This window comes from Polyodon spathula, chromosome 5 (assembly GCF_017654505.1).
Source record: "Polyodon spathula isolate WHYD16114869_AA chromosome 5, ASM1765450v1, whole genome shotgun sequence".
NCBI classification, from domain to species: domain Eukaryota; kingdom Metazoa; phylum Chordata; class Actinopteri; order Acipenseriformes; family Polyodontidae; genus Polyodon; species Polyodon spathula.
This window is the reverse complement of record NC_054538.1, coordinates 58802916-58817587: the sequence shown is the minus strand read 5'-3', so window position 1 is coordinate 58817587 and position 14672 is coordinate 58802916. Positions and strand designations below refer to the sequence as shown.

General features: G+C 36.6%; 1 long non-coding RNA gene across 1 annotated transcript in view; it reads right to left on the bottom strand.

Moving 5' to 3' along the window:
* The window catches only part of LOC121316105, a 149857-nt gene that overhangs the window by 927 nt on the left and 134258 nt on the right, over positions 1-14672 (bottom strand). The gene's annotated exons all lie outside the window — the stretch shown is intronic.

The window sequence follows — 14672 nt, the reverse complement described above, 5'->3', positions numbered from 1 at the left end:
TTAAGTGTGCAGTTATATCTTGTCAAATACCCCCACCCTCAGAGTGCTGTAATACTATTATAAAACAATTGTAATTCGTCACTGGAACGGCCTGTCCTTATTCTACCAAGACCTGATTCCAGCTCCTCGTGATTTTAATTTCTTTACTGAAGCTTCATTCTTAGGATTCGGGGGTTACCTAGGGACACAATGGTTCTCTAACAAATGCCCTCCTCAAATTCAAAATCTTTCTCCCCACCTCAAAGCCACTGCTCTTCTGGAACTGTATCCCATCGTCGCAGCTGCTCACATCTGGGGCCACTGATAGTCAAGAAAATCTATCACATTCTTTAGCGACAATAAATCTACAGTCCACATCATCAATAAACGAAGATCTTCCACTTCCTTTATAATTACTACATCACTTCATTTGAATTTCAATGTCATTTAATTTCTTCATTCAAGCCTATTGAATTCCGGGTTCATATAATGCAGCTGATGCTCTTTCTCGCCTACAGATCGCCAGATTTCAGCAATTGTTTCCCAAAGCATATCCTGCACCTCTACAAGTTCCACAATACCAGCATCTAGTATTCCTGTGAGCTTTCCTGTCTTCAACCTTCTTCAATCTGCTAGAAATTACATGTCTGCTGCCCTAGCTGGTCTTCTTTCTCCTCCTTCTGCACCCCCCCCCCCCCCCCCCCCCCCCCCCCCCCCCCAAAAAAAAATAAATTCAGTCAGTTCCATTTACTCAAGACTGGATCCTAGCCTTTATCGTCCATGCATGAGAAATTCTATACCTCGCCACTTCCACAATCAAATCTTACATCTCTGGAATTCAGTTCCATTACGGTCTCATATCAGTGTCGTCTTCGATTCTTCTGGCCATTCCAGCAATCTGCCAGACTCTCTGTGGTATATCTAAGAGCTCCCCTCCTACTTCCCCATCTCAACTTCCTATATCTTCAGATATTCTGCAGTCGCTCATATCAATCTTGCGAAAAGGCTGTTTCAACCCCTTCAACCTCCTTATGGAAGTCATGTGCTTAACAGCTTTCTTTGGATTCCTCAGACGCTCCGTCCCACCCCTTTCCAGCTTCCCTTCTCTCGGCATCCATTCCAACGACATCTCCTTAGTTCCAGATTCTCATTTCCTAATTATGCTCCGCATTTCTACGACAGATCAACTTCATCAGGGTAAGTTTATACAGATACAGCTACAGCAAGAAACCTTTCCTCATGGCCAACTCACTGTTCACCAACTCCTCCTGTGCAGACATTGGTTCTCAACTTGCCTTGCCTCTTTCTCACCAGTTCTACACTCCTCACTCCTTTAGAGGTGAAGCAGCCACCTCAGCGGCAAAAGCCAACATCAATCAGCATCTAATTAACAGCCTAGGGTGTTGGTCCTCCACAGCAGTAGAATCATACATACACACATCTGTTTCCAATATAGCTGCAGCACACCAAAACATTGTTAGCATGCCTGATCCACCGGGTCCACCAGAGGTTTTCCCCCCTAATAGTGTGTTTTTTTTTCTTCTCCACGGTTTGGCAGTTAAACACATAATTCCACTCTACCCATTCTTTTGCCCCCCAAAAAACTAATACATCTTGTTTGTCTTTTCTTCTCCTTTCTTAAATGTTATACATTGGTATGTGAACTATTGTTTGTCCCCTCGGTGTGGGGTTATGCAGGGAGCTGGGGGTCCAATCTTTGGGGGTAAGTGAGGCTCACTTCCCCGAACTCTGTGGCCGCCATCCACGCCTCCGCCGAGGGGGGTTCTCACTGCATGAGTCAGAGGGGACCCCCGGCCACACACTCTATCTTTCAGCAGCTCCTGCTCTTTGTCTTCCTCATATTGAGTGTGGGCTCTATTTCCACTCCCTATTCTATCAATCATTTTCCACGTTCTTCAGCGCAAGAGCCTATTCCTCCTACACGACTGTTGCTCTGCAGAACCTGTCGTGGGCTCTGCCAAGCCAATCTATCTTCTGGTTCCTGAGGTTGCCGAATAGCCTGCCTTCGAGGCCACTCCCTCTCCGCTGGCCAAGAAGGCGCCTGCCGGTTGGGAACCTCTTTCCTTTCCTATCCTATCCCCTGAGGCCAACACTCAAACTACCTCTCCAAATAACAACCTTTCACTCCATCCCTGGCTGTCACCCAGTGAAATGTGATATAATAAAAAAATGAATTTAACTAACTGTGACTTACTTTTTCATTAATACTCATTCATACTGTTTTTCATTTAAAAGTCATTGCAGCAAAAAACGTACTTTTATCTTCAGAATTTTGAAAATTTTACTGCAGATTTCCATGGGGACTAAATATGTAGTCAAAAAAATGTTTAGCAACTAATACATGGATAGTACACAGTGCTTTCTTACAGAATGTTGTTTTTTATTTTATTGTTATTTTGTGTAACGCCACGTCTGGGTTTTTATTTTGTTTCTCTTGCTTTTTTTATTATATTTTTTGGTGGCCAAATGAGGCAGACTGCCCTTGCGGTTTTTCAGCAGAATATATATAAATATACCCTCCCATATTGTACTATTAATTTGGTCGTTTGAATTTGGAAGGAAAATTTCTCTCCCTAAAAGAAAACTACATGGAAACCAAAAATTACCCCAAAAACCCTGGCATAGTTTAGTAAATAAACATTTACAGCTGCAACAAACCTAGGAACTTGTTGGTACCATGCTGACGTGCTAACTGCTGTCTTCACATGCAATTTTCAAAGCTCAAAGGTGCAGTACACAAACATTGAAAGGAGGCAAGACAAATAAGCTTGCTGTTGATTTTACATTTCACAATGCATATCACTCTGAAAGACATTAAAAAACTGTTTTTTGTGAGGCAGTTTAGTTAATTTAAGAACACACTAAGGTACAGTAAAATAATTGCAGCTTTTAACCCAAGGCGAATATGAAGCTACCATTGAAGAAGTGGGAAAGCATTATTTCCAGTACAACTTTGCTGCACAAAGCAATTAAAAGCTATTGATGCCAATGGCAGGACAGAATTGTTATAGTATAACATTATGCACAATTTTAACAGGAAAGTGAAGCATTGTGTGTTAGGCTGCTGTTACAGGCGGAGCTATAATTCAAATGGAACTTATTTGAATTTCCATGTCGTTAATCTGCCCCTATCACATACAAATGCAACTACTAGCCATCCCGGAGAGGTTATAAAATTCTTTAAAATACCCATTCACACAGCATTACATTGCACAATCTAAGCTGATTTAATACCATCATAACCCTTTCACATAGCCAAAGGGATCATACAAGTACAACTTTCAAACCTGTCAGTCAACAGATTCATGGCAACAGTGATTTGCCCATAAATTATAGCACCACACACCGTCGTCCCTTCTATTTTGAGTTCACCTGCTCATCAGCCCCTAAAGTTAACAATTCCTTAACTTATTCCAGACTCCAATTACTACCTTGTTCTTGATCAGTCATTGTATTTGAAAAAAAATAAAAGCGTGTAACAAAAATACCCAACATGTCCGGGATACATGCAGTCACCTGGGATGTTGACTTTCAATCCACGCCCACTGTAGCACTTTAGTGCCGGCACAGCATTTCACACAGGAGTTAAGACCGTTCAGTGCCACGAGGTGGTTCAGACGACATAAAATATGATGGCTCTGTGACGGTATAGGCAACTCACACAGAAAAAAATGTCGCATCAGTGCCGATTCTGAGCCGTCATAACTCGTCTGTGTGAAAGGGGTATTAATAAATATACTGTCAGCGAGAAAATATCACCTACTTTGAGCAGCATATTGGTATTCAGACGCCAATGGCCCATTCTGACTAAAGTCTTGTATTCTGGGTATATCATAGACTGACACGTAAATGCATCACTTTTGTTGGATGCTAGATTGTATATGGACCGTGAAAAACTGCCAAATAAAACTGTAATATGGTATCTATTCTGCTGTATTATAAATTTGAATATTGTGATTATTTTTCTCTATTTAGAAAGTATAACATAAATACATACTAATATTATATATATATATATTTTATATATATATATATATATATATATATATATATATATATATATATATATATATATATATATATATATATATATATATATATATATTATAGATATATATTATATTTGAAGGCAATATTAAAAAAAAAAAGTCTACCAAAAAAAAAGGTCCATATTACATGTAATAAATAATTGTACTCAAAATGTACTCCAAGACAGTAAATGAGTGTATTTTAATGATGAAGCACAGTGTTGTCTCAGACATCCAAACAAACTGTTCCTAATTTGTTGGCCTTGCAACATTTCTCAGTGCAATTAGAAGTATATGTTAATCTTTACGCTTTGTTTCAGCTGCATAGCACAGAAATATAAAGTATGTTATTCAGCAGAAGTTGAGAGGAAGCAAATAGACTTTTTCTGAATTAAATCAGGTTAAACCAAGTCAGTTCACTTTTATACGCTAGTTCTTGCACCCTGTTTCAAAAAGGACCTCACAACCTCTAATACACAGACACCCTTTAAAATCCATTTACAAGTTGTAGTTAAACAGCCATGGTGTTAATGAAAAAGCTCTAGGAGGGGGATTATAAAACAAGGTCAACAAGGACCCTACTGTTTTGACCAGAACTAAGGAAACAAAAAGTTTTCTGCGGACTGTAACTGGTATCTCTCTCTCTCTCTCTCTCTCTCTCTTAAAGTGTGTAAAAAAGCCCCAGTAGCCTGACAGTGTTCCACTCTTTCGAGGCTAGCAGAAAAGACTACACAATGCTTCCATCACGGCATTACAGATTTAATCTTACATTTTCACATCTCATATGGCTAATACAATGCTCACTGGTAAAAACTGACAGGCTTCTACAGAAGAGATTTCTTCTTTCCTCTAGCCCCTTGATAGTACCAGAGTGCCACTGACAGAAAAAAAAAAGAAAACCTAGAGTGCCCCCAGTGAAATGCAAATATTTGACAGTTCTTGCTGGTTTGCTAAAGGCCACAGTTCTAAGGCCAGTAACACTCCTTGTCAATGTCAATAAGTTGTCATAATTTACATGTTTCTCTCTTTATTTCGGGTGATGGCTCCCCAAAGTAATGTTTTATTCCTCTTCTCAGAGAGAGATGATGACATTACGATAAAAAAATCTAGTAGCTTTAGAAAAAGAAATCTCTCCATCTCACCCTGAACTTTCCTCAGCCTTAATGGTTTATTAAAGCATGTAATATTTATTAAATATATTATTATTATTATTATTATTATTATTATTATTATTATTTAAGTACTGGTCTTATAACACAGCACTTTCTGTAGGCTGACTGAGCTGTGCTTTGTATGGACAGGTTAGACATCTTTCAAAAATATAAATATGCCAAATAAAAAACTAATTGGACCACCGTGTGTGTGACTCGGGATTGTCAGGGTTGAGATCGCTGGGTATGTGAACCAGGACTACTTGTGTGTTTGTGGAAGCAGGGCGAGTTTATGGTATCCGGTTACCGGTCCTCAGTAGTATAGCGAGGGTTCAGTTTAGCCTTTTAACAGCAGGACCCTCCTTATAGTGAAGATAGAGCACAGCCCAAGCTTGGCCACCTTTAACTCATTAGTTGTGTTTTAATGTGTTTTGTTTTGGGACATTTTTACATTGTGTCAACACAGAGTGTTTTCTCCTGCACTAGGGATACCATTGTTGGTACCCTAGTGGCAGCCACATATCACTGCACTACATTATGTAATTGTGGCATGACAACCTCAAATAACGTGACAACCTCAAATAACTGTCTGTGTCCTTACCAATGAATACCTACAACCCTTAGAAAGAACCCTTTCACAGTTAGTAATAGACTTTTATTTTTCTTGTTTTGAGATCTTTATCCACATTCTCTGGGTCATTAATCAGTCAGGGATTTCTTCTAAAGTAATTTGCCTCAACATCTCCCTTATGCTTACAAAGAAGGCCACTGTTTAATCTTCTGAATGTCATATCAAAGTGCACTTCTGTGAAAATCAAAGTCCTTGTCTACCACAAAGTAAAATAAATGTTTAGAAGATTAAAGACTCCCTTATAAATAACAAACAAAAAATAAAAATAAAATAATAAAACAAAAATACATTGCTTTTTTATTTTTATTCCTGTTGGCATTTCATATAGTTTCACATATTTTTGCTTTCCAAAGCTTTTTGTTGCTAGATGTCAAAGGAAAAATAAAATACCGTGGTAGATCCGTCATGTTTTCCTTTCCACTGCTTGTTTGTAATTTATATACCGTGAATAAATTATCTTGAAACAGAAGTGTTCACTGCACACAGTACACGTGTTGTTCAGGAGAGACAGGACTGGTAACATTTCCTCTGCCGATTAATGACTCAGGAACTATAGTTTAAAAAAAAAAAAAAAATCACAATTCTGTGTAAAAGAAATTAGGAACAATATGCAGCACATAGAAGGAAGGAACAGTGAGTCTGTTATAAAAAAATCCCTCATGCTTTAATATCCTTAAAAGTCCCTCTTCCAGATATTGTAAAGTTTGGTTTATGACCTGGTTTATATAACTACCAGAGAGTGAGTGTCTGGAGGTGGAATTCTAAATCCCCACAAACAGGTACCTGTGAATCTTAACAGCTCTAATTAACACCCTTATGTGGTTAAAATAAGCTCCACCTCCAGTGTATGAGGTGAAAGATGGCCCCCAGGGAAGGCTGGGACAGGATGTGAAGAGGAAGTCAGTATATGCTGGATATGTGACACCAGGCCGGTAAAGGCTGCAGGCCCACTGCTTTCAAATGTTCTAGAAATACATGATATCCAAACCAGGTTCTGGAATTGCCCCAATCTACCTTATCCAAATGTGGAAAAACACTGTCATCATAGACCACTGAATCTCAAAGGTAGAATTGGACAGGAAAGTGTGCTTGCAGAGATGAGAAAAGTACTTTGAAAACATGCTGTAGTTAATTAAGAAATGCAGTGTTTCAGCTGAGCCCGTACTTATGAAATTAAACTTCAAGAGTTGAAATGGGCTAAGTTCAAGTTGAGTGCTGTCTTGCAAACTCTGACCTTAGAGATCTGATTAAACCAATGTGGTTATAAGAGAGTAAGACATGGTATACATAGCTCTTCGCATGGATTCAAGTGTCAGGTCATGGTGCAACAGTACAGAGTAAAATATTCCTGCTTGTTATTATAATGGGCAAGCCTCAGATATGCTTGGTCCTGTGCCTTGTAGACAAATCAGAGATACGGCCCGGTCCGCCTCACTGGGTTTCCTCTAAACTGAGAATTAAAGATTGGTGCAAGAAATTGAGCAAATGCTTTTCTTGCTAAAAAGTGAAAACAAAAAATATTAACTGAATTTAAAAGACCAGAAAGCAATGGCAGTCACAACAATAAAATGTGTGTCTACTCATACACCACTGGCATAGAAGGTAGCCTCCAGGGTCACAGCTATTTGTGCAAACTGCGCTTTGAGTGGGGTTCAACAAATATTGTTTAAAATTGTATTCCATGCCCACTTATCTACTTTAACAAACCTACTGGGCAGTACTACTGTATAGTTCATTTTCAAAAGATGATAATAATAATAATAATAATAATAATAATAATAATAATAATAATAAATAATAAAATAAAAACTTGTGTGGTTGTTTTTCTAGGCGATCATTATTTTTGTTTACAAAAGGATGTTTTGAATACATTTCCTAAACAGAATTTAGAAGTTTGTTAAACACGAGCCAAATAATTAGTAAGCAATAAGACATGACAGCGTGTGGGATATTCTCTAATATCCATACACCCCGGGTGCGTTATAAGTCACGAGGTGAAGCCAAGTGCCTTTAACTGCCCGGGGAGTGTGGATATTAAAGTATATCCCACACCCTGAAGTGCCTTATTGCGCTTATAAAAATGGATCAACAAACCTTACACAAAAAATAAATAAATAAATGGATGTTTTATTTCACAAAAAAAAGTCGTTTTTATTAAATATCCTTCCACCTCTGCCTGGTCTTACAAAAAATAGTCCCTTAAAAAAATTATGTAATTCATAAAAAAATTTAATTTTTAAATTTAATATTTAAATTTAATTTAATAAATATGCATTCATAAAAAAATAATTTGTTGAATTGAACATTGCCATTGAAAGTGCAGTTTTGATTTGTTACACTTTCTTTTTTTATTCATTACATTTTAAAGTAAAATATTACTGCCCATTTTCATCATGACACAGAACAAACAAATCTGCCTTTAAATCACGCAGTCCCTTCCTCACAAGACCTGCAATAGCATCAGGTGAGAGTGCGTGTGTTTTTTTTTGTTTTTTTTTAAATCATCTTTTGTTATCCGGGGTAGTAACAGGCGGTATCCATAACAAATTGTGCTACAGCTTCACAGTGGCGAGAAAGACGTTATTTGTATGGAATACCTGGTTAATTATCAAACTGGCTGCAATTTACAGCTTGGTAATGTGGAGAAATACCGGGCCAGTGTTAAGAAACAATTTAAAACAATGCAGGGCACAGCAGACATGATACCATCATACCTGGATCTATTTAAAAGGTATGGCAGGAACTATTGAGATGTATTTATAAATGTTCAGCATCAGATCACACAGCTGCACAGGGGGTAGGTCCAGTGGCAGCACGCAGGCAGATCGAAGAACGGACATGGGTAGCAACAGCAACAAAACATCTTTTAACCCCAAAGTCTGTTTGAAGAGGAACACATTTTGTGAAAAGCTGAAAGTCTGAGATATTTTTTAAACTATTTATTTTCAAAATGGGATAGGGAAACGCCGTAGTTCAAGGAGAAGGCACAGAGCGATCAGAATGGCGAGTTTTGAAATTATTTCAATACTTTTCCTTTTTTCACTACTTTAATTAATCAATGGTGTCAGATTCAAATTCATTCAATATCTCATGAACACTTCAGTTTCCTAAAAGTTCAACATTTACATAAATCTCGTCGGTCATGTTTATTGCCATAAATTCCAATATGTCTGCCGTTTTTGTTTTTAAATTCTAGGTGTATGGATATCTGCCAGTGATTTGCCTGTTTTTGAAAAAAAGTGCCGAACCATGGTGATATGCTATAATATCAACACCCCCATGTGACCTATTTTGACCAATCAGGATAGAGTATTTAAAATACCCATTTTCTAAGGTACAATATTACACTAGAATATTACAAAATGCAATCAAAGCAGCTTATTTAAAAACAGTACTGATACCCTGAATGTGAATCCACCCCACACACCCCTGCAAAGTACTGTATTAGACCATTTTGATGCTGTCCTTTCTGTATATTTTATTTGCACTGTTGCCACATCTTAAATGAGCAACTTGGTTTGCAATATCTGAATATTTCTAACTGATGCATTTTTCTTGTTTAGATTCAATTTGTATCATATTTTGTTTCACTCAAGCCGCCTCAATGCGCTTCTTTAGTGTGGCATCACATCCATAGTTATTGTTGCTATGTGGTTCCAAACAAACAGACGAGTCTATAGTAAAAGTAACTAGTGTGCTTCAAAACATCTATAACAATGTATAGTAAGAGGTTGTTTTTAATATGAATCAAATTATAGCTAGTACACAGCATGATGTTTTGCAGCAGACTGCAGCCACCATTCATAAAGAGAAAACTGAAAAATGTAGTCTGAATGAACACCCTTCTCACCTGTCAGCCATATCTGTAAAACATTTTTAACAATTCAAAGATGAAAATAATACACCCATTTCATAGCAATTTGAGCCATTCCAGATTTTATGGTAAATTTAATAATTCAGACACAATTAAGCTTGTTACTAATTAATGTACCTATTACTCAGGTCTCTTCTTCGCAATGGGCTGCTGTAAATCTGCTTCGTGATAACAAGAATATCAGTTTAACAAAGGTTTTCCACTCAAAACACAATACTATTACTTTCACTCAGGGGCAACTAAAATACCTGTCCTAACCCAGTTTCCCAGGACTACTTTCAACATGAGCTTGAACGGTAACCACTTTATGGGGTACTACACCTTTAAATAAAAACACATTTCAACTTTCACATAAAAAGGATTTTGCTTTTTATTGAAACAAAAAACAGAACATTTATTTACAATATTCTGAGGTAAAGTGTCCATACGGAGAACAACAAAGTGCAATTGTGTTAAAATCTATAAAGAACAATACACTGGTGTCAGCTATTCAATGTCTTTTTCATTAATATTATCGACTACTATTACTATTTTTTTTTTAATCATTTTACATCAAACGATAAAGCTCGAGAGTCATTTTAGTAGGAAACGTACCTCAACATCATAAGTTTTAGCCTTCGTACTGGCATTAACTTTCCAGACACCAAGTGTACCATCATATAAGAATGATTAAAATTTCCCTCATCTGAGAGAGTTTTCTTCCTTTAATTTGTTCTTGCCTTTAAAAATGAGCGCCGAAAACACTGAAAGGACCATGTTGTTTGGAGCCAGGTAGCAACCATCTCTAAGGAATTGAGTGTCAGTGACAAAAGTGCTAAAGAGCCGTATAGAGCTCTAATAATCTCTAAATGCGTCAGGTACACCAGAGGGTAACCACTAAACTGTCCCCCAGGAACACTTTTCCCCAGGAAGACAAAACATTTGACATGATAATCATTTCTGTGTGGTGCTAATCAACCAGCAACAACAACCAAGAACTAAATTGCTCATGCTGACATTTGATTATTATGGGACTTTTCGATCTTTTGATTTATAGACTTTTTATTACAGAGATTTATATTTTATATTTAAGTCTACAATTGGACTACCTTGGGTATCCCATTACAATGCTAACACTTTATAAAAATGAAAGTTTACCAAGCTTTTTTTTTCTTCCCCTTTAAAGATTTTGGAGTCAATTGATTAAACAGCTAATATGACAATAAACAGAGAAATCTCTGCTTATTTTAATGAATTAATTCATTTATTTTCTGTTTGCAATGTTGCATGATTTATCTTCCAAAGCAGAAAAAGTTGCTGTTTCATTGTATGACATATTTGTTGAATTAGTGGTTGTCTGCGCCAAAAGAAAGTGTTGAGATTTTTGCATTTTTTAACTGAACCTGCAAGAAGTTGTTCAGTGAAACTTGAATTAGCGGGTCACCAAAACATCTGTGGTTGTAAGTTTAGCAAAAAAAAAACATTCCATAAAAATATTCTCCGTCATGCACCCCCATTCATTATATAGGTCTTACATATTTTAATAAACATGTATTTTCATCTTAAAATATGGTATCTGGCACTACTCAGGTTAAAGAAATATGTTTGCCAGCCCAGCCATGCTTGTAGACTGTTGCACTTTCTGGATCATTTCACCTGGAGGGTAAAAATGTTCTCACCTTTTCACTGGCTACTTTCCTGCCAATAACCAATCTGCTGCTTCCCCTATTGACCAACATGCTTTCAGCCAGTGACGTGATTTGACTTAAACTTGTGACTGGTGAATAAGCTACTGGATTCCATCATCTTGGTCCCCCTCAACCTCACATACCAATGTACCTGTCTGTCAGTCTATATAATAAATAGACTATTCTGTGTTTGGAGAGAGACAGAATGTTTTCTATTGCTATAGTAAAGCGATCAATAAGGAATACAATATTATCGCTCCTTTATTTGCATTAGTGCAGTATCAGTTTAAAAAAAAAAAAGGACACTTTTTTTTTTTTTTTACATTTTTATGGGAGCTTGTTTGTCGACTGGGAAAGAGAGAGCACAAGATTTACGGAAAACAACAATAAAAGACTAACAGCCTCATACAAGACAGCAAAAGATCACAGTCCCCATTTTATTTTTGTGCTATTAAAGTACACAATGTAGTTAAGCTATTACTGTGTCTTGATCATAAAAAAAAAATCAGCTGTCCCGGATGGATTGCAGCCATATGTTTTTTAACGGTAGCAGCAAGGATTATTGTTCAACCATTAGCTGATCTGTTTAATCTCTCTCTTATTTCAAATTCAATTCCGTTAATTTGATCTGCAGATGTTGTTACTATTGTTAAAGGAGGTGACCATTCAAACCTTAGCAATTATAGACCAATATATGCACTTCCAGTTATTGCCAAAGTATTTGAGAGTTTAGTAAACGAACAATTAGAGATTGGAACAGAACAATATCCTAGCAGATGTTCAATCTGGATTTCATTCGAAACATAGTACACAAACTGCAGTCCTGAAGGTGATTAAAGATATCGCTTGCTTTGGATGTTGGTAAATTTGTTGGTGTTTAATTACTGGATTTATGAAAAGCCTTTGATTCTGTAGAACATACAGTTCTGTTAAAAAATATGCATTTAGAATTTAATGAGAGGGCTGTGGATTGGTCCAAGGATTACCTGAAAGACCGAACATAAGCAATAAGAGCTGATAGAATTACTTCCACTTTTGAACTTCTATGTAAAGGGGCATCTCAGGGTTCAGTCCTTGGACCAATCCTCTTTACCCTCTATATAAATAAGCTGGGATCTGATTTGGGTAATAGTAATATATAAATTCATATGTTAACGATACTATTTTGTATATGGCAGGACACTCTATACAGGCAGTAGAGAGGGATTTGCAGATTGCATTTAATAGTGTACAGCACATTTCAAGACAGATTATTATTTAATGTATCAAAGAAAAAAAACAATGCTGTTCTGTTCTATTAGGAGGATGATCTGAAATCTGACTTGGGCTACTGTTTCATTACATGGAGAATTAGAGACAATGTATATGGATTGATGAGCATCTTTTAATTACTATACTGATAAATTGGCATTAAAATTAGGACATACAATTTTGATATAGCGTCTCATCACAAAGCGTGTTACAAGATATGAGACTAGGGTGTGTGAACTATGTATCAGCTGCAGTCACTTAAAACAACGTCTCACCTGAAAGATGGAGCACAAGGAGGTTAAGTGACTTGCTCAGGGTCATACAACAAGTCAGTGACTGAGCTTGGACTTGAACTGGGGACCTCCTGGTTGTAAGCCTGTTTCTTTAGCCACTGGACCACACAGCCTCCTCAAGGAACAAGAAGCTTTTTTCTCAATCTAGCAGGTTAAAGCTAGTGACTGCTACTGTCTTCCCTGTTTTAGGTTATGGTGCTTCTATTTACCCTGCTTGCTTGTAAACTGTCTCTACATAAACCATAGCTATGGCCAAAAGTTTAACATCACCTTACAGAATTAACTAATTTTGCTTCATAAAGTCAAATGAACCCTGCTGAATAATGTTACGTTAACATAATTAATGACACACCACTTTGCAGTTTTCCATATATTTTAAAAAAAAAAACTGACACAAATTGAAAAAATGTGACATTTGTAATCTAATGTGAAATACTGGACTACTGCTATGGCTTTCCTGTAGACTTTTGTGATAGTTCCTTTCATTACATGATGTTAAATAAAATATCTAAATTACGCTCTCAGGATTCTGCTAATTTATCTGGTTCAGACATGTTTGTGAGAATTATCTTTTGCACATCAACTTCTGAAGACATGGAACTGTTTCCATCATAGTATGAAGATGGAATTTGATCATTTGTCTTTCTCTGGTTGTAAAGATCGCATTTGCGAATTGTTTAGAACCTCTTCTCAATGCTTCTCCTTCAGTCCACATTCATCTCCTATTCATTCTGTTCTTTAATCTCAGTACGTTGCTGATTAAGTTTGAAGCACACATTTTTTTTACTGTGTTGCTTACACTTGTAATTGTCTTTTTCTTATTGTTTTCCAGGACCCCCTTGTAAATGAGGCCTCGGTCTCAATGAGTAAATCTCCTGGTTAAATAAACAAAAAACTAAATAAAAACAATGAACTATTAGGAGGAGACTCTGTGAATGCGGTCGCGAACTACATGGAGAGTAACAACTTCCCAGACAATGACATTATTAAGGCAGGACTAAATAAAACACTTGGATTTTTTTTCATGTGGAAAATAAGGGAAGTTTTTATTGTAAGACCAAGTTTTTATACAGGCATTCAAAGTAACATTACAGTTCAAATGTAAGGCTGTAGTTAATGCATACTCCATAAGTTAGCATTAAAGTATGTATAGTATTCATTGAAAGTACTCATGACTTTAAGGTAATGTTGCATTTTACTCACCCAAAATAAAATTCTCACAGTGTGTAAATTACTCAATGACCCAAAACCTTATCTGGACGAAGCCTTATACTATAAGTAACGAATAAAGATTATGGCATTAATTTGTTAGCTACAATTACTTTATTAATGCATATGGCTGCTTATTCAAAGTTATTCCATTACTTATTTGTACTAAAACAATTTAAGTTCTGGGATTTGTTGGCTGGTAAGAGCAGGTGACCATAATTTGATATACCTGGATGTTAACTTCTCAGTAAAAACAAACTACATGAATAAATTCTTATGAAAGTAAGCCGATGGTGACTCTGGTTTTTGGTTCTCACAGTCAGAGGAAATGATGTATGTGGTAACAGGGGACACAATGATAACTATATGGGCAGTCATGGGTAAAGTGGCCACACCAAATTTTATTTTTGTGGGTTTTTTTTGTTTTGTTTTGTTTGTTTTTTCATCCTGGTCCCTATTCCATTTTAACACTACAGGTTTTCTTTGATCTCAAACAGTTACCACTATATGCACCAAGCGATCGTATGATGTAGCTTCTTTCAAAGATAAAAATCACATGATCACAGTC